This window comes from Anarhichas minor, unplaced genomic scaffold, assembly GCF_050575085.1.
Source record: "Anarhichas minor isolate MPS153535 unplaced genomic scaffold, ASM5057508v1 ptg000080l, whole genome shotgun sequence".
Lineage (NCBI taxonomy): Eukaryota > Metazoa > Chordata > Actinopteri > Perciformes > Anarhichadidae > Anarhichas > Anarhichas minor.
In genome coordinates, this window is record NW_027466526.1 from 845,841 (window position 1) to 866,163 (window position 20,323).

The 20,323-nt window shown below is 40.7% G+C and overlaps 1 long non-coding RNA gene across 5 annotated transcripts in view; it reads right to left on the reverse strand.

The window, feature by feature from the left end:
- Positions 1–20,323, reverse strand: part of LOC142938214 (uncharacterized) — a 90,150-nt gene that overhangs the window by 6,795 nt on the left and 63,032 nt on the right. For 3 of the 5 annotated variants that reach the window (XR_012949541.1, XR_012949539.1, XR_012949537.1), the window contains exon 5: positions 12,645–12,707. The exons of the other annotated variants lie outside the window; for them this stretch is intronic. This is a non-coding gene — a long non-coding RNA (uncharacterized LOC142938214). The remainder of the gene's footprint in view (positions 1–12,644; positions 12,708–20,323) is intronic. 5 annotated transcript variants of the gene reach the window in all.

Consider the following 20,323-nt stretch of genomic DNA (forward strand, 5'->3'; position numbering starts at 1 on the left):
AATATTCTGAATACTATCATGGGAGGTGAACTGATACAGAGTGCAAAATCCCAACAGCAAACATATTACACATGTAACAGCAATTATACATAACTATAGCTCACCATGTTTGAGTGTTCAAGTTTTATTTTTAGTATTTAGGTTGATTAAATGCATGGCAAGTTAATTAAGAGCCATACTTTATCAAACCTTCTGCAGTACTGCCTTCTTATGATATATTATTTACTTCACACAACTTGTGCAGTATAATCCAAGTCTCTTTTATCCAGCCGTATGCTCAGTACAAACACATGCATTTTATCCAAAATCTGACTCGCCTATTTAAGACTCTTCCGCCACTACCGTCCAAGTTTGCACATGCGTGCTGTGGATCCGTGTGCGCATAGAAGGAAGTGATTTAAATGTATATATTTTTGGGGCGAAAACGCGCGTTTGGAAGTACTGAGCTATGCGGCTGGATAAACAAGACTTGGATAACACCGCACGAGTTGAGTGAGAGTTTGTAAAGAGATAGTGAAATAGTTTCAATAGAATTCAAAGGAACACGCAGTGAGTAACTGATATTAAAAGGTAATTTTAAGGATGAAGTATTAAAGCTGAAAGAAGAATTTAAGCAAACAGCAATATAAAGTTGCAGGAATACATACAAGTTTACAAAAGACCCATCCAGGTAACATTAACAGAATGTAATACATTAGAGGTGAATTCTTAACCAGATTAATCTGGTTATTTAGACTCTCCTATATTATATCACCACTTGTCTTGCTCTTCTTTCTCCCCCTTTCACCCTCCACTAAAAACTAGTCTATACAGATTACATCATAAAAAACACATAACAATAAGAACCTCATTGCACTCTTTCTTTGCTCAGTTATATTCCCAGCAGCTTTTTGAGAAGATGCTGATCCTAAAATTCCCATGTGTTTGGTGGACTGGACCAGAGCCTGTGGAAATTGCAAACAAACATTGGAGCTGTTGTGTCTGATCTGAGCACAAACAACCTCAAAGCCCTCATTCTCACACATCACATCTGTGTGTGCGCTTGGGTGTGCATGAAGGAAAGTGGGAGAAAGTGAGAAAGAGATTTTGTGTGTGTGTGTGTGTGTGTGTGTGAGAGAGAGAGAGAGAGATTGCAAGGCCTAGAAGGCGTTTCAAAGGCATTACAGCATAGATTTATGAGGGCATTCGCAGTAACACTGGCAATTAAACAAAGATCCCAGCTCCTGTCAAAAGTTCATATTAGGTCTTACTGTGGCGAGAGAGTGTGTGAGTGAGGAAGGGAGGCTGGCAGAGAGAGAGAGAGAGAGAGAGAGGGTGAGAGAGTGTGAGAGAGGGGATGGAGGGTAGAGAGCGAGGTGAGACTGGTGGAACAGAGAGAAACAGAGAGACATTGAGAACAAGAGCCGGAGAGCAGAGGACACAAACAGAAAACCATTTCAAAAAGGGGGGAGAGAAACCTCTCATGACAGGCCAAAGGCGAGAAAGGACACAACCAACAATTCAAAGAGCTACCAAGAGAAACTGTTACCAGCTCTCCCCTCCCCTCCTCTCCACCCCATGGTTTTAGCCGCCAAGCCCACACCACATTATGGGTCCCTGGGCTTTTTATAATGGCTGGGCGTGTTCTGATCCTGCACTAAAGTCATAGGCCGTTAAATCCCATTCCTAATTAGTGGTGGGAACCAGAATGAAAAAGGGAACGAGCAGATCGGTCGAGGAACAATTAAACATCAGTGAGGGAAAACAATATTTCACATCATGGCGTGTGATGATGGCTACACAAGGCACATAACATATACTCATGATGCTGTGGATTTCAACTAATGTTTGATAATACTCATGTCTCATATCTCCTCTTCCACTCTGTTGTATACTTGATACAATATGCTTGTAGCTAAAACTTCATAATGTCTATCGAGGTAAATCCTAGTATCTAACCAAAATGAAATACTATTTTTCATTTTTGTTGTTTTGGATAAAGAGATGAACTTAAATGGAAGGTATCAAGTGAATCTTAGCTTCGTAACAATGATGAAGCATGTTTTCTATCAGCATATCTTGAGAAAAGTGGAATAAGATATGTAGTGATATCGGTGCAGAAATCTCTATTTTTAGTAAGAGCTGACATTTTTGGTGAATTTGAATGCGTTTCTAGCTCGTACTGTAGAACAGAATGCTGTGGTGTGTGTGAGACCACGTCAAACTGAATGTCCAACTCAAAACATATTGTCAAATGACTAAATAAAGATATTCAATTGGAATTCCTGTAACTATTGGAGATTAGGAGTCTTCAGCTAATAGATGTATGTGGTGAGCAAAGCTTTAAAGTCTACAAATGTGTTGAAAACTCATACGCACACTGATGTTAATAACCTTAGGAATGACTGATGTAAAGGTGTCAGTGGTGATATATACAGTTGTAATTGTTAGTTTATAGCCTGGCGTGCCTGTGCCTGACACATCAGTCAATGATGGGAATTTTTCAGGAAGATTTCAGGAAGTGAGCATTAAAGGAGCCACTTCATTGGTGATTTCTATTATCTTGCATATTAACATTCAAACTAAGTCTTACGTAAATTTGAGTATGTCGTGCATTCACGCTGTATAGTTTGGGGATTTTGTGTTCTCAAGAAATGCCAGGATGTATACATTAGCAGGAATTTCTCCGTGTGAAACGTGAGCCTACTGAACACACTCAGCTGCCCAACAATGCATTGCGTCTGGGTGCCTTGAGAACGATTTTGAGCTCGGCTAAAAGCTTTTAAATGTTTCCATGCGAGAAAGTTACCTTTTAGATTACCGATATGTGGTGAGTTTATCCCAAAAAAAACGTCTGTTTGGAAATTTGCTGCGATAGTTTTCAGAGATGTGAGGGAGCCCCTGGCGGGGTGCCTTGACACAGGCCCGGCTGTCGGTTGAGCATACTTCAGAGGGAATAGTCTCCTATTATAATAAAATGTCTAAACACGGAATAACAGCAATATATTAATGGATTGCTCAGTACACCCTGGGCGCACGCCTTTCAATACTATCCAAGTGCGCCCATAATAATCTACATTATTTATTACACTCGTGATATTCTGCTCATTACTTTGGTTGCTGCCCAAACAGCACTGATCTGCTTAAACTAGAATGTGTTGAATATCATGTTATTCCATTGTGCATGTACTCTTGAGATCAGTACTGTTATGCACTGTTGCCCATTCAGCAACACAGTCTCTGATTCGTCGACAGACTCGGCCTAATGCATCACGGCATACATCTGGCCCTCGATAGGCTTCAGCTAACGACAACAACAGCTCCTTTCAACGCGAGGAAATGGAAAAAGAATCATAGAAGACATTCATTGTTGGATGAATTAGCTTTATCAAGTCTCTGAACACCTGAGCCCTCGTTGAACAGCTACAGTATTAATAGTAGAGGCCGTTCAAAGTGAGTGTAAAGACCGTAGCGTTCCAGACACATTCTAAAAATAGTACTTAGAGTAAATCTCTAAGGAAAACATTTGAGCTTATGAGACTGTTAGTTCAAAGACAGGCTGTGAGATGTGACACAGTGATCCAGCAATCGATCATCAGTCTGCTGCATACAGACTGTTTCAGTGAATTTATGTTTGTGTTAATTGATCTAAGCTGCATGCATTAAGCTCTTAAATGGTTATGCGTTTTTGATTATGGGTCACTGTTGGTCCAAAAGTAATACTCACCCCATTCCTTGAAATATGGGTTTGTGTCTCATTCTTTCATTTTTTTTTCTCTACTTTCTGTCTTATAGTTTCCTCTCTCCAAGTGATTGTTCTTGTCAACACAGTATTTCTCACTGTTATGTTAGAAGCCAAATGTGCTGACTCGCAGCATGGCCGTGATGTCAACACACTGGAATGCACCACCATCTCCAGAGGGGACGGGAGGGCGAGTTTATATTTGATTGATTGACAGTTGGTAAATCAGGCCACTGAGTGGTGGAATGTGTGCGAAAAGCAAGAAACAAAGCAGAGAGAGAGAGAGGGGGAGATTATGACTGATTGACGGTACCTACTGAGCAATTAGAGTGAGATTAATTGGTTGGTTGTCACTTCATTGGACTGTTATTAGCCTAGCTTCTCCTCTCTGGAAACCATTTAAATGCGAGCTAATTGACGTAATTGTTCTGAAGACGACAGAACTCCTGTGGTATTACAGAACACACTTTGCTTTTCCTCAGTGGGTTAACAATGAACTGAATGGTAATTGACAAAACGTTGCAATTCAGAGAGAGGAGGCAGCAGCGAGAGAAAGAGATGAAAGTCAGCAGGAGGGGAGAAAGGAAAAAAGAAAAGAAAAGAGAGCTACAGCAAGAAGAAGACACAATATTGTGTGTGTACACGTGTGTTTGTGTGTGTGTGTGTGTGTACAGGATGCGTGTGCATGTTCAAGCAGCATGGAGTTGAGGTCATGGAAACTTAACCGCCTGTGTGTTTTGGCCTGTGGATTAGCCAGGACATGCCTCCACTGTGGCTGGAATGCTTCTTTATCACACACACACACACACACAAGCACAAGGGCAGGCTTGGAAATTAGAGCAGTGTTTGAAATGACCTTGTGAGGATATTTATGTAATAACGTAATAATAGAAACCAGTTAAAAGGTTCATAGGATTTATAAATGATCCATCCAAAGCATTAACACATATCACATCATATATTCTTGTAGCTCAAGCTCATTGTGTATTTATGATCTTACTAACTCGTACACTTGAAATGCTGATACTCATTTTCAATATTTAAATGTGTGATAAATATTTGATTATTTGTGTATAATTAATGCAAAACTTACCGCATTATTGTCACACAAAAAAAAACCTGAGCATACTTCCGTTTGTGTGTATTTTTTTTACTTCCCTGATAGATATTTTACAACATGCATACCACCGAAGATCAGGAGGAGTCGGCCTCTAAAATAAGTTGTCAGATCAGATCAGTAGCGTTCAGGATTTTCCCAAGTTTGCAATGTGATTCATTAAAAATACATCAAATTATGTGACAAAGTGATATAAACCAATTAAGAAAAGTGTCTTTTCTCAACATTATCTCCGAGATGATCGGTCTGATAAACAAGAGGAAGAGCCGAGGATGTACTGCTCACATCTGATGCTGAAAGAGGATTTTTCAAGTAAGACAGCTTCTGTGCTGCGTTTACAACCAAAGTCAGACTGTTTCCAGATGTGTTTTTTTTTATTATTATAATTATTTGGATGAGTCCACATGATTCAAACATTCTATCTAAGAGATGCAACTAAAGTGCTAAAATATGTCTTGAGGACTGACAATACTTCTACCAACAGTTACAGTTTTTATATAGAAATATTATACATCTTCAAACCAATCTTGTATTTCTGTTTGCTTTGCATTCAGCCTTCACGCTTAGATTACTGCAAGATGGAGCTAACTGGGTCCTTGGAACAGCACCGGAAAAAATTGAAATGCTTACGTAAAGTTAAATATTACTTTAAGCTGAGTGTGACATATAATTACATGACTCTACATGTGTCATATCAATACAGGATTACCAAATTAAATTGTGTGCATAAATGTCATGCCACATACCCAGTTTCATATTGCCCCAACTGGAATTATCTAAAGTCGTAACTAGTAGAATAAGCTTACTTAAATGTTTTTAATTAAAGAGCTGTGATATTTAATCATGAAAACTGTATATAGTTTGCATGTTTTAAAGAAATTAAACCAGTGAAAATAAAAGTTTAAAGGTAGGCATGGTAAAGTTTAGAAACTCGCAAGAATACATTATAATTTAAAATATATCCACCCAAATAACCACACAAATTGCTAGCAGCACTAGCTCCAAGAGACAGTGGACGGGCACATAGAATGAAATGATTGGACGGGCTTATCACAGTCCTGCAACAGCGCAACACATTCTCATCTGAACTCTTTGACGCTTGATGATATCCTCTGGCATTACTTTCTAACCCAGCGTGTCAACATATGACACTCCACTACACCCGCGGTAAGCATGTGGTTTATGTTGTGAATTCAAACAAAAACACTTTCTTAGGTTCAGGCAACAAAACCACTTAGTGAGGTTTAGGATAAACATCATGGTTCGGTTTAAAATAAGTATATAACAGAGGGTAGGAGGTAAAAACTTCAACAATGTATAAGTACTGAATACATGTAACTTCAAAATAACTCAACAACACTTTGGGACTCGAACACCGGTTTTGGATCACCAGTCTCCGGGTTAAAAGTCCTGTATTTGTTTGATCCAGCCGTCTCCCTAATTATAGTTACTTGAAAGCCCGGACACTAAAGGGTGCCTTGTGTGTCGGTATCGGATGGCGAAGGGCGTGACAAAGCACCAGTATTTGACGCCCTGAGAATGAGAACAGGCTGGACAGCCCGGGTTGTTGTTGTTTTGTCAGTGTTTGATTTATTGAGGGCTGTCAGGATGTCATTAAAATTTCAACAAATTTCACAACATTATCAACCCTATAGCTTTAAGAGACTTTACACTGCTGAACATGTTTCCTGTCGAGTACTGTACGTCCTCTAAAAAGATTTTAAAAAATCCAGCCACCACCTGGAAAGAATTACAGTTGGTTACAGTTGGCCATATCTTTTCCCCAGTGAACAGGAAATGGCTTATTTCTCCTGAGTAGACCAAGTCCCCGCTAGGGAAGTGGCTAACCACATGAAGCTAGTGTGATCCAGTCTGTTTACACACAGTAATTTGCACAGGTGAGAGAGGCTGGGCTGCTGGGATGAATACAGCGGAGCCTTGTTTAGTCCCCCTTCACTGTGGAATGGAGGCCGTTTGGAAAAGTCATGAATTCATTTCATTCATTAATCCTAGACTAAGATGTGTTCATGTTTGAAATCGCACATGTAAATATTCTGAAACAGTTTTAAAAATAGAATTGAATAGTGTTATTTCAAGGTGGGAGCATTACTGTAACATCAGAACAGCAATAAAACAGGGGGGGAATCTGTATTTAACTCTGCATACATTAAAACTACATGACACAGTACGCACATGCAGCAGTTTAATGAAGCAGGTTTTTTAACTTTGGCTAAAAGTGACTTTTCATTGACAAAATTGCCTCAAGCAACACATGTGAAGTAACCAAGTTAATACCACAATCACCTTTTGTCCGATGAGTGAAATGATAGAGGTGGCACAGAAGCTCAGTGGTAAGCGCCGTCTCTTCAAAGCAAAACTCTCGTGAGTTTGATCCTCAACAGGGTCAATGGGGCTTTTATTGAAGTTTGCCTTTTTTCCCTCCATATGTCTGTGTAGCTTTTAACCAGGTGTTCCCGTTTCCCCCAGTTCAAAGACATATCAGGTGAATTGGACTGGAAAGGAACCTCCCTATAGCATGCAAGTCGGGGCTCCAATTATATTTCAGCTGAATAAATCATAGTCACATTTTAGTTGAAAAAAATAAGCTGTTTTTGCAGTTTTTCTCTGTTGAAGCTATTTCAATCTTTCCATTTGCGCTGGCCTGGTTCCTTTTCTTTGCTTTCCTATGGTCAAGTGGTCAAGTGTGCTCATTCGGTCTGTTGTGTAGAGTGCAAGTTTTGTGATAATGTCGTGGAGCTGTCGCTGACAGGGCGAAGAAGCACAAAAGTGACAGTCTGGCCCTGTCACTTGGGCCCTGTAGCGACACAAAAAGACAGACAAACACACTTGTAAACACACTGCCATCCCTCCCGCATCTCCAAAATCCATCCTATATTTGTTTTGAGAGAGCATCTAACCTAGTCTCTAATCTATTTATATAAAACAATTCCCATGTATCTTTTTAGTTCACAGCTCTTTATATCCTATTACAGACATATCCATTTTTTTCATTTTTTACTTTTTCATGCTGCTTCTGTGATCCCCATCCTTTCATTCTTTCCTCTATCTTTCTATCCCTCTTCAAAGTTACTTTATTCTGACTTTCTTTTATATTCTGCATAACAACCTACCGTCCATCCATCCTTCCTCCTGTGGATTCGCCTCTGTTATGAGGTTATTCAGACTTGTTTACAACTCCCCCGCCCTCTCTCCTCCTCCAATCCATCATTCATCCTTCATCATTGCTGATCGTCCATCATTCATACAGCCATTCCACCATCTTTTTTCCATTCGTCTTTAGAAGCGGTTGTGTATGCCTGCTTGACTCTCTGCCATGCTGTTTACTGACCATTCTTGCTGTTTTGGACTACTCTCCTTCAACTTTTCAGCCTGTCCTATTTATTATAGCTTATTTCCTCCTTTTCCATCCATCAATCTATCACTTCAGAGCAGACTTTTTCAAGGTTGCTATCTATAAAAATCACCACTTTTTCTTTCTCTCCATCCCGCCATCCTCCCCTCTCACCTTTTATGAAAATTAGGACCTATAGTATAGCTACCTCTTTCATCATCACTCTCTTCCTCCCCCATCACTCTCTGCCCCCACCCCCTCTCTCTCTCTTAGGTATTTGCAGTTATTTGGGTTTCTGAATTCTGACTCTAGAATTTCTCTTCTTATCGTCCCTTATTCCCCCGTCAGTCAACTTCTTTTCCCTCTCCCTCTATCCCTGTCTCAACTCTAAAAGTTAATTCACAGACTGTCTCCTTATAAGATCATACACAGACAAACGCTGTGGTCGATGCTTTTTTTCTCTCCTAAGATAGAAGGCTGAGAAAAAAATCTAAAAATATCTGACCACAACAAACCCGGGCCAGACAGTCGACACCACCCTATATAATGTGATTGTGTGTATCTTGGGGGGGGGTTTGGAGGGAGGCTGAGAGGCAAGCATATGCACAAACACACACATGGTCACGAACCATGTCAAGCATCCATCTCACACTTCAGAATTTATTTCATTCTGCTTTATTTATGCAGCAATCCCCTTTCGAATCCAACTCTCACCCGTTCCTCCGACTGACTGGCTACCCTCTGTTTCTTCTCGGAGTGAAGAATTTCATAGACCTTGAGCAAAAATGGAAGAATGGATGTGAGGGAGCAAGCAAAAACACAGCTCAGGTAATAACCTGATTTCGCCTCAGCTGGTTTTGATTTAAGAGAGGAAGAGTGTGTCAGAAAAAACAGCAGGCGCTCTCCTGTCTCGATTCCATGCCAGATTTTTGAAGAGAGAAGCGAGAGAGGGATGGAGACACAGAATGAAAGGAGAGAAAAAAAACTGAACTGAACAAAAAGAGATAGAGACAGTGAATCACACGCCATGCCAATAAAATGAAGTGAACTGACACAAAGAGACAGAGATACCAATGATGAGTGCGCTACAGAGGGAGACAGGGGAAGGGAGATGGAGAAGGACGTGTGGGAGGGTATTACCAGTGAATGCATTTTTAATAGCATTGAGATCAGTCGTACCAGGAGCTCAAACAGAAATAAATGCATTGCCTCCATAATTTAAACCTAATTTTTTTTATATAAAATTTTGCTAAAGTATGTTTATTTCTCCTAACAGGACGATTCTTATCAGTCAGCAAACATGACAGTGTGCCAGTGTACCTGACACCAGACTGCAAGGGAGAGACTCTGACAGCAAGACGGGCAGGGACAGAGAGGCTTATGGGTAAATAGAGCGCTGCAGTCACTAACACCTCATACACACAGCCAGTTGATTACCCTAGGTGTCTGTATTCACACATGAGGAGCATTTGAATTTTAAACTCCTCCAAAAACATGTGTCAGCCCTCACCCATCTGTCTGTCACCCTGCAACACCCTGACAATAGCACGAGCACAATTAATGTAAAGCTGGGTGGATGTGCCAATTTACCCCCAATTTCCTGCTTACAGCACCAGACTTTTCTTTCAAATGTCTATTTTTGTAACATAATATATGAGGCGTGCCATTTTCCCTGCCAAATGCATCTCCATATCAACGAGGGTGTCGCAATTTGCCAATTTGAAGCACATCCCATTCCCATGTTTACTGTAAAACATTACAATTTTAGCAGCTATATTCAAATGTGCACCTCCTCGTAAAAAAAGGGGGACATTACATTTTGGCGCTGAAGTTATGTTTTTTGCTATTTTGTTGTTTCAGCATGTATATTTACATTCTCGAGTCATTCTTGCTTGCTAGCAATGTTGAGGTTTATCATTTGTGCAACGGAATCACTAAAAAGATTACAAGTTGGGGAATCTACAACTTCCTTGATTTATTTGCTGTCTTCATTCTGCATGAAGATGCATTTCTCCATTTTGATTTTGTCAAAGTTGCACCTGACTGAGCCTGTCTGTTGTTTGCTCAAGAAGAGTATCCAGATTAAAAGTTATGCATCATGGATATACAAGATCTTTGTTTGGCTTTGTCTAACCATATCATGCATACATTGACATGAAAGCAAAGGATGGAAAATAAATGAAAGTGGCAGATTTAACTTTGATTTTGTTGCATCACAATACTGGTCTTTCAATAATATAAATATTAACTGACTACGGGTATGCAATGCTAATCAAATGTCAACCTCTCTGTTTCTATGTAAAGGCATCTCTCACTGGCGCGGTCTGTTATATGTGACACTTATCCCTGCCTCAGAAATCTGAGCAGTAATATCTTGTATGGTATATTAGCATGATGCATACAGCTTATTCAAAGACCTGAATACAAATATGTAAATAGCTCTTTCATTGGGCTGATGGTAATCGCTTTCTGCGAGGCAGGTTGCCGTACACAAGGCCTAATAAGAAAAAAACAAAACCAAATAAATAATGTAGGCCTTACAAGTCAGTGGGGTGTCAAGAAAAGGGAAAACAAGTATTCAAAAGCCTAACCCTATAATATTTACCTTATTTTTCATTTCTTATGTTTGTTTGTGTTGCGCAATAATTACATTTATGGAGGTCGTTATTCAAAAGTGCGGCTTTGAAGAAGTAACTCAGCAGATGATTTGTTTAGAAGCAAACTTCCCAAGACAGTAAATTAAACTTAAAGAGATGCTGCGAGGCATCACATAATGTGTGGCTGTTCAAGTTTTTGATACATTTGGTTGGCATCCAGAGAACATATGTAAGCGTGTATGTGGAATTTGGAAATAAGCCAGAGTTAGAATGACACAGGTCAAATAACAATTCAAATAGTTCCCCAACCTTTGCACAAGAGGTAAAACGGTCAATGTTCAGCTTCCTCTCAACATCTGTTGAGTTTTTGTTGTTTTTAATTTTAAGGAAAGGGATTGATTCATATTCCAACCAGCAGTTTCAGAAAAGCCAGTTTTGAAGAGCAAGTTCAACGCTGTGGTTTTAATAAGCAAAATAGCTCAACAACCACTAAGATTGTAGGGTTTAGTTGTTGTATTCTCTTTCCCAGGATGATGCAATCATCATGCACCACACTGACCTTGTGCAAAATATAATCAATCCAAATTTATTTAATTAGCATACAATTATTTTGTAATCAGAGCAGCTGTCGGGTTTCGGGTAGAATGCACAAAAGAGAAGAAAAAAGGAGAAAAGAAGGAGAATAAAAATAAAAATGTGCTGCTGTTCTCTAAGCCTGCCTTTGTTTACCCATGGTTATGCTTAAGTCTGTGCTTCTGTTGTTGCCTTTCGGAATGGTAAACACTAAACAGCTCTCTTTTCCACTCCCTCCCTGTACCCATCCATTCACCAAGCTTCCTTCACTCTGCTGCTGAAGTTCTTTGGGCCGTTCTCTCTCGCTTTGTTTCTGCCCGACTGTTGGCCTCTTCTTTTCCTTTCTCTCTTCCTCTCTCCATCTTGGACCTATTTAGGTAGCAGGCATCAAACTATGCGCTAACATGTGCTATATATTACTATACAGTATTTGCTGAGCTAACTAAACTAAAGGTGATTAAAGGATGAATCATTGTATATTCGTAGCTGGGTATTTGAGGGGCTTACAAGTGCAAAGTTTCTATCAGGTGCATTTTGCCTTCTTTCATTCATCAATCAGTTATGAACACACGTTGACTTGCATTTAACGTCACACTGTATTCGTGAAGATGGAAGAAGTAATTCAGTTTCTGTTTCACATGGGAAGGTAAGAAGGTAACGTTCTCTCCAATTAAATTGTATGGCAGATGAGTGACTTTACATTACAACACTTTTCCAAGCCCTATAGTAGTAAAAGTAAAAAGAGTAAATGTACTTGTCATAATTCTACCTGATGATGTAGCGGTGGCTGTGCCAACAGCTACAGTAGTTTTCATAGTAATAGCATTAAGTCTTCTAAAGCTTCTGTATGCTCATCTTCACAGTGTGTGTGCATGTGTGTGTCTGTGTCACAGCTGTGAATGCAGTAGATGAAGTGTGCAGTTGTAACACATTTAACAATATCATATAGAGGCAATGGTATTCTTTCCTGCACCTATTCGTATTATCATAGGCACTCACAATGACTCAAATTAAAAGTCCCATTAATCCGACAGTGTAATCCCCCCCCATTGCATGGAGCGCCTTATTCAGCCTGGTTGTGGATTAGAGAACACTGAGACCCTGTGTTGGTGGTCACTGATGTATAACACCTCATGAAGATAGTATGGTGTGTGTGCGAGCGCGTGTTTCTTGCTGTGCTGGTGGTCAGTATTGCGCGTGTGTGTGTGTGTGTGTTGGGGGGGGGGGGGGGGGGGGTATGTTGTACATGTGGATAATGTGCTTCTTTTCTTCCTTTGTGGTTACCTGGTGAAGTGGAAAATCCCTGTGAGGTGGTCTTCTCGCAATGTGGACTATATAGACAGGGGGCTGTAACAGAGGAAACAGTGAATTAATAAAATAAGGCCCCCAGAGTAGAACACTAAGTCAGAGTGCTCAGATACGGGATGGAAAGCAGAGTTTTAAGGAGTAAAGCAAAAGAGGGACCAAAGACGATATGCCAACATTTGCCAGTTTTCTAACCCTATAACCATCCACCGAGAGGTTTACACATCTGCTCTGAATTTATAAGAGCTTGACGCACGCTGACCATATTTCATGCGTTTATCTTTGACGGACGCAGACAAGTTATTTCAAATGTTGTCTCTTTGTTCCCCACAGAGTAACACGGTCATGCCAAGGTTGTATTTGGGGTCATCACCCTAAATAAGCCTCTCCACTCTGACTCCTTGAGTTTACAGGACACTTTTTTAGTCAATCACCCTCCCTCCTCACCCTCTCTCCAGCAACTCATCATGTTGGTCACACAGTGTCCGTTATTTGTATGCACAGTACCCCTAACTATCTATAAAATCCTAATTCCAACCCCCGCAGAGTAAAAGAGAGCAAATGCACCTCTTGACCCCACCACATCTCATTCCCTGAGATCATTCGTTAAACGCAAATTGGAACTGGTGGGCAAAAAAAAAAAAGCAGATGGCGAATGGGAAACTGAACCAGTAATAATAATAAACATTTATATCCCTCTGTGGCTGTATGGGGAAATCTATACTGTACAGCCTTCATACAATCATAAAAAAGTATCGGTCAGAGATGCACGGCTGCACAGCCCTCACTGGAGCTTGGAATGAATGTATTCATCATACACTGTTGTTGCATCCCAAATGGGGACAATCTTAAAAGGTGGTCCTAAACATAAAAAACAGTTTATCTTCATTTGAAGCACTGATGCATAGTGGTGTGTGTGTGTGGGGGGGGGGTCTAAGAGATGTACAGTTTATATATTCATGGCTGACTTTTATAGCCATGAAAACGAGGCCCACTAGTCCACGGTAGCAAACAGGCAGATATTATTCCATTTCATCACCATGAGCTTATAGCACAGTGAAGCTGAGTGTTGATAGTTTATTATAAACCATCCCCCAAGACGAATATGTGTGGTCAGAACTGAACACTATGCATACTCATTAGTCTGGAGTGGTCTTTTTTTTCAGCAGATACAAAAATGTTTCGTTCTATTTGGTAAATGGTGAAGTAAAAATAAAAATAAAAAATATTACGATGAGTAAATTCAATTAAAGTTGTTTATATTTAATTGGAATATCATAGTTTTATTACACTCACATCTGTTTCAAACTTTGTGTATTTAAGTAATGTAACCTTGGCAAGCAAAATCAGATGAGTTTTTGATTTGGAAATGGAACAATTTGCTGATACTGAAGTCCAACATGCTGGCTAAGCTGTTGCTGCACCCCTGAGATGCATTGCTTACGGATTGGCTCCAATATCTTCCTATTAGATCAGCACTTCTTGTGAGCAATGTGCCTTTTTCTACTGCAGTCATTTACACATTTGTGCAGGCCTGCTGGAATGTTTCCCAGCCCAACAAACCAAACAGTTTTTCGTAAAATCCTGCTGTATTAATGCAGGATACATGTACCTTGGTCATGCTGTAAAAAAGCATGGGTGGGCACGCACAAAGTGTCAGGTACAGTGCAGAACAAAAATCTCCTAATCCTCTAACTCTTTGCTATTCATAATTATTTCACAGGGCAGCCGTCCCAAAGACATACGGCCCCTACCCTGCTCAGCCCAGTCTGCCAAGCTCCTACACTGGGTTTGATGTTCCTCCAACATCCTACAGGGTATGATTATTTCATTCCTTTTTTAACATAACACATCAATTATTCAGCCTTTGCTAGACCAGATTTGATATATCTTTTTTTTTTTTTTTTTTTGATTTAGCAAAAATGACTGCGTGTGTGTATGGGTGTGCGTCCACCCCATCTAAGGGGAGACTGAATATAAAATGTTCCGCAAAGATAATACCTCATGCCTTGGATGATTGATGGATGGTGAAGGGGTGGAGTAGAAGCAGGAAAAAAAAATGCAAGTTCTCTGGATAAGTGATGGCTGCATTAGCATAGGATGGCAAATGCTCCTTTCACTCTACAATAAATTGCCTCCCATTCTCAAGGCAAACTGTCCGCACAACAAGTGTAACTGTGACAGTGTGCGTGTCTGTACGTGTGCTAGGCACTTTTCTTGTACTAATTCCGCTGGATTTTTAGACTGTAGTAGCACTGCATCAAGCACAAGAAAATATTTGATTATTATATAATGACACCTCCAGGTTTTGCAATGCAGTTAAGTCAATTTCAAATACCCACTGGGCAGCAATAGTAAACTTTTACTCTATAAATGAGATGAAGTCCTGAAAGGTAGAACTTAGTCCCTAAAGCATTTCATTGTTAAATTAATTAGCTTGTGATGCACAAGCCTCTCATTAATTCATACCTTTACAAAAATGATTCCTTTATCCTTTGGCCTCATTTCTTCTCTCACTCCCCCTTTCTCACCGTCTCTCTCCCCTGCCATTCCCCTCCTCTCCTTACATCCTCATCTTTGCTAATGAGCCCACTTAAATCCATGCCAAAACACAAACAGCAAGAGAAGAAGAAATAGCTACAATGCTTACTGGAAGCTCTGTTTGTTAAAGGATTCATCATGTGAGCTGTTTTCAATAAATAATATATGCAAACGCTGACTTTTGTCTGCAGACGAGACTTCGGGACATGAATTATGCATTGTTATTTCTGGATAGGGCAATACCGGGACAGTGTGGCAGTGTGGTGTGTGTGTGAGTGTGTGTACCCTGGTAGATACAATTTCTGAGGCTTACAATCACATCACCTATGTGGACACAACTCGCTGTGATTACAACTCTGAAGAAATTGTTTGATGTGTAAATATGTACACGATCCTCACCTTAAGCTCCTGGAGGCTCATTTTGACTTTCTGTTCAAACTTGACTCCAACGGATCACAACCACTACCGTTCAATTAGTAGTTGTGGTTCATCTTATGCTAATGAAGTCCCACGATTGGTCAGATGATTTAAAACAGGATTCATGTGTGAGTGAGTTTTCACTCATTTGTCCTGTGTGTGGGAGGTGGCCCTCCCAGCACATTTGTGTTTACAGTATATTTTTTCCCATTTGTTCCCTACTCTCTCCCTTCTCTCCTCTTTTTTTTCCTGCTGTTTCCTACTCTGTAATCACTGCAACAACAAAGGAAGCTGCGTTCCCGCTAGACAGTGGAAAGGTTCCACTAGAAATGCTAAATGTGTGTGTGTATGTGTGCGTGTGTGTGTGTTTTGTTAGGCTTCTCGTCTGTTGTCACCGGGGGAACATGAGTGGAAAAACTTGATTGAAAATCAGGAAAAAAGGGAATAATTACAAAGAGGAAAAAGGCACCCATCCACCCGCGACAGCAATCATCAGTGATCTCTGCTGTCATTTCATTCCGCAGTAAATAATTCATCAAGAGAAACAAAGGGGAAACAAATATGCAAATAAATCCCGAAAAGGCCAGTAACATCGGCCTACCGCCACATGGGAAGAATAGTAGTGGATTATTATCATGGCAGGTTATGACTGTGATGAATCTGAATTCCTCATGTTTCATCTACCTTGACAGTACTGAAGTCACACATGCACAGAGAAAGAAAAAAAACCTGGAGGGATTTGAGGATTTGATTGAGGAGGGAGGGATGGAGGGATTAAGGACAAGGGGAATGGAAGGATCGAGGGAGGGGGAAGGAGAGGCAGGGAAGAGGGGTAGCAGACATTGGAGGGAAGAAGAAAGAGATTTGGGAGGGGACTGGAGGAAAGGAGGGAGGGAAGCTTTTGAGGGTGTATTCGACAGTACTGTGAAAGGTAGCCATCAAGAGCTTTGATGAAAAGTGCAGGCCTTCTAAAGCTTAGGAGTGACAGCATATGATTTGGTCAAAGCATGAAGCTTTTCAAAGGTAGACATTCTCACTCCTATTTTATCTCTCTCAGGTTCAGTGTAACTTTTGGGCTGAGCTCTGGCAAAATTCATCAATTGGTTTGACAGATTTGGCTGCATGTGGTATTGTCCCTGTGACTTACCAACAGTAGGCCAGCTGGAAAAGTAGACATCCTGAAATGAAGGGGAATTACATACGATGTTTCAACAAACTGTCGTAGAGCAGCAACTATGCTATTTTTATTGAGGAAGTGACACAGAATGCGGAATTCTGTAAGCTTAAAAGAAGCCTCATTATCATTGCCCTTGGTTCTTTAGCCATACAAAAGTGCTTAATAAAAGAAGCAATGCATGACAGTTCTTTTTAAGTTCTTATTTTAAATGTATTTCAAGCAAGAAAAACACTGAATTTAGCACATTTTACACATTATGAAGTCACTTTTTCCCATCCCTCATGCTACAAACACAACCCGTATGGATGTTATATGTGTTTCCTCAGTTGGCAACACCTTAACACGCAGCCACTGCTTTGCCAATGGCCACCTAGTTCTTTTGGAGTGGTGCTTGAGGCTTATTAGCAGTTTGGCTCGGCAACAGCAATATGGACAGGCTTTCTGAGCCAACGGTCGTTAAAACTGAGGGTTGAGGTTTACTGTCCCAGGTCAGTGGTAACAGGCAGCCTGTCAGATGGTACCAGTGTGTCATTTTCACACACACATACACAAATACATTATGTTGGAAATAGCATGCAATTTAACACCTACGCACATAGACGGACAAACACACTCATGATAATGCTCTTTACATGTAAAAGCATGCATGTGCACAAAATTGAAATGACATGCCTGTGAGGCTCTTGTCTGATAATGGTGTCTAGTTCACTCTCTCACACAGTTACACACACACACACACACAGATAATAGTGTCTAATTTAGGCCCTCATATCTGTAGAGTTCTCCAGAGGACTAGACCTCATCAGGAATATATTGGTGACCTACATACTAGGAACACACACACATACACACACACACACACACACACACACTGGCATAACTGCAAATGATTCTATACTAGAACACAGACATCTACAGTACAGGCATCTGCAGCACATGCATGCGTGCAGAACCAGGCACAGAAACAAACCTGCACACCCTGTACACCCTTGGTAGAACTAAGCCCACACAATCAGATACACACAGACATGCAGGCGTATAGACATGTCCATAAGATGTACGTGTCTGGTGCCACCCACTCCACAAAATGTACACAGACATACTGTATGCAGGAAAAGATGCACTCCCACATCTTCTTTCAAAGGTCAAAAACTATTAATAAACTATATTGAAAACGGTGATGTGATGATGGATGGAAAAGTTCTGCACATATTCAGCTGGTTAAGTGGGGTCAAATAAACTGCTTTATGTAGACCGGTCTTAAGAAAAGAATTGGGTAAATGGACTGTTCTTGTATAACGCATTTCTAGTCTTCCGACCACTCAAAGCGCTTTTTCACTACATGTACTTCACCCATTCACACCCATGCATACACTGATGGCAGGAGCTACCATGCAAGGTGCCACTTGCATGGTCATCAGAACTATCTAACATTGCTACACCGCAGGAACAGCCTGCGGGAGCAATTTGTGGTTAAGTGTCTTGCACAAGGACACATCGACATGGACTAGCAGAGCCGGGGATCGAACCGCCGGTCCTCTGATTGAAGGATATACATATATTTTAATTTTTTTAGAATGGTGAACAGATCAGAACTACTTAGTAGGTGTCCATCATAAGGAATTAATGGACACTCTGCAGCCAGTCAGAATCGGGTATTCACCCAGACCATAATATAAAAACAATTACATTTTTACATAACAGTAATCGTAAAGGGTCTTTGACCTCGTCTTTCACTTTGTCAATAAAGGACGCCCAGGCACTGGTGGTTGATTTGTTGGCACTGTGCATTGTTGACACTCATGCCTGAATGCTGTTTTTGGTGTCTTTCCACTTTAAGTGGCTGTACTTTTCTGCCCATAGCAGATCTGCCAATGATATGATACAGTAACTGCACCGTGTGTCTGATGGGGAGGACTGGAATCGCTGTATATATGCTGTATTATGCATTCTGTTGGCACCAGACAGACCTCCAGTCATCATTCATCATTCATGGGCATCGTCTGTCAGCTTCACAGTCTACTAAATGTCGACCTGACGGAGAGTGAGAGAGAGAAAATCTCAACAAAACATGCCAGAAGGCCTGACTCGTAGTTATCACCACTGCAAACACCTAGACAGAGAGTAAGTCAGCGACATTGACCAAGTAAGAGATAAAGACAGAGAGTGAGATGTGAGAAGACATGACATGAGAAAATTAAGGAGATGATTATTATTACTTTGATAACATGGGTCCTAATATGTTTGAATGATAATAGCCAAACTATATTCGGTGGCATGTTAAGCCCCTGCTAAAACTTATCTGCCAAAAGGTGGAGACCTACGCTGACATTTATGAGTGACTGTCTGCTCAGCACCATGTTTATATGAAGCTAAAAGACCCTGACACACACACTAGTGGTGGCTACGTACGTAAGGAACTGAGGTTGGACCACGACTGATCTAGAAATAGGCATTTGAACCAGCATGGAAACACATTAACTATTTTCACGTTTATGGGTGGTGAGAGGGACTCGGCTCAATGGCGGAGAGGACCTGACTCATACATCGTGGTGTCCTCACTTAGCACCGCAGCTAAGATGTAATGGCAGCTTTTGGAGCTGCGGTTGGAGAACAGCTGATGGAGGACTCGCTCACACTGTCCTATCTATTGTGTCTTTGCAATATGTGAGAGTGGATTGTGTTTGGATGCATGTCTGTCAATAGAGACAGTGGGGATTGCTTGACTGAGACAAGGAAATTATTTGATGTGTTAATTTGAACAGGTATTAAAGTCCCAGTGATGCGGACATCAGAGCGTCTTTAGCTTCTGCACTGTGATGTATTTCCCGGTGACATGGAATATTTGAGCTGTGTACAGTAACAAGAGGGATTTAAATATAACCCTTTTCATTTGATTGGACCCACCAAAAAGTGGGTGGGTACAGAATGCCTTGATCTGACACACACAGAAATGTTTCACAAAGTCGATCCTGCTTCCCTCACAGAATGCGCCTAGAAGGCAGCACCAGTCACTGATTGTGTAATTATCTGCTGCCTTCATGAATCAGACGCTAATTACAGGCAGATTCTGCACACAAATTGAATGAAATTTGAACTGTGCTTTCATGTACATATATCCTGCCCTTAGAGGCAGGGAACTTGAAAGTTTGAACTTAATAAGTTGATTGAGATGTTTATTGTATCTGAATATCGGACAGACTCACACAAGGAAGCTTCTGCCCGAGGAGGACAAAATGTATGCCTACTTTAGTAGTCGTAGGCAAGAACATAGAAGCATGTTTGCTAAAAGCAACATGAAGCCTTCCGTCATACATAGAGGAATGCAAAAACAATAGCAGAAGAGAGTGGGAAGAAAAGTTGACACAACAGTCTGCAAGTACTTATGCCACAATATAACAGGTTGGAGAAAGAAAATACCTAAAGTACATTTTCGCACAGCCTAAAATGTGGCTAGAGATTCTTGGTCATCCGTTTCCATCTCAAGCTAAACAATTTCTACCTGTTGAGATTTATCATAACT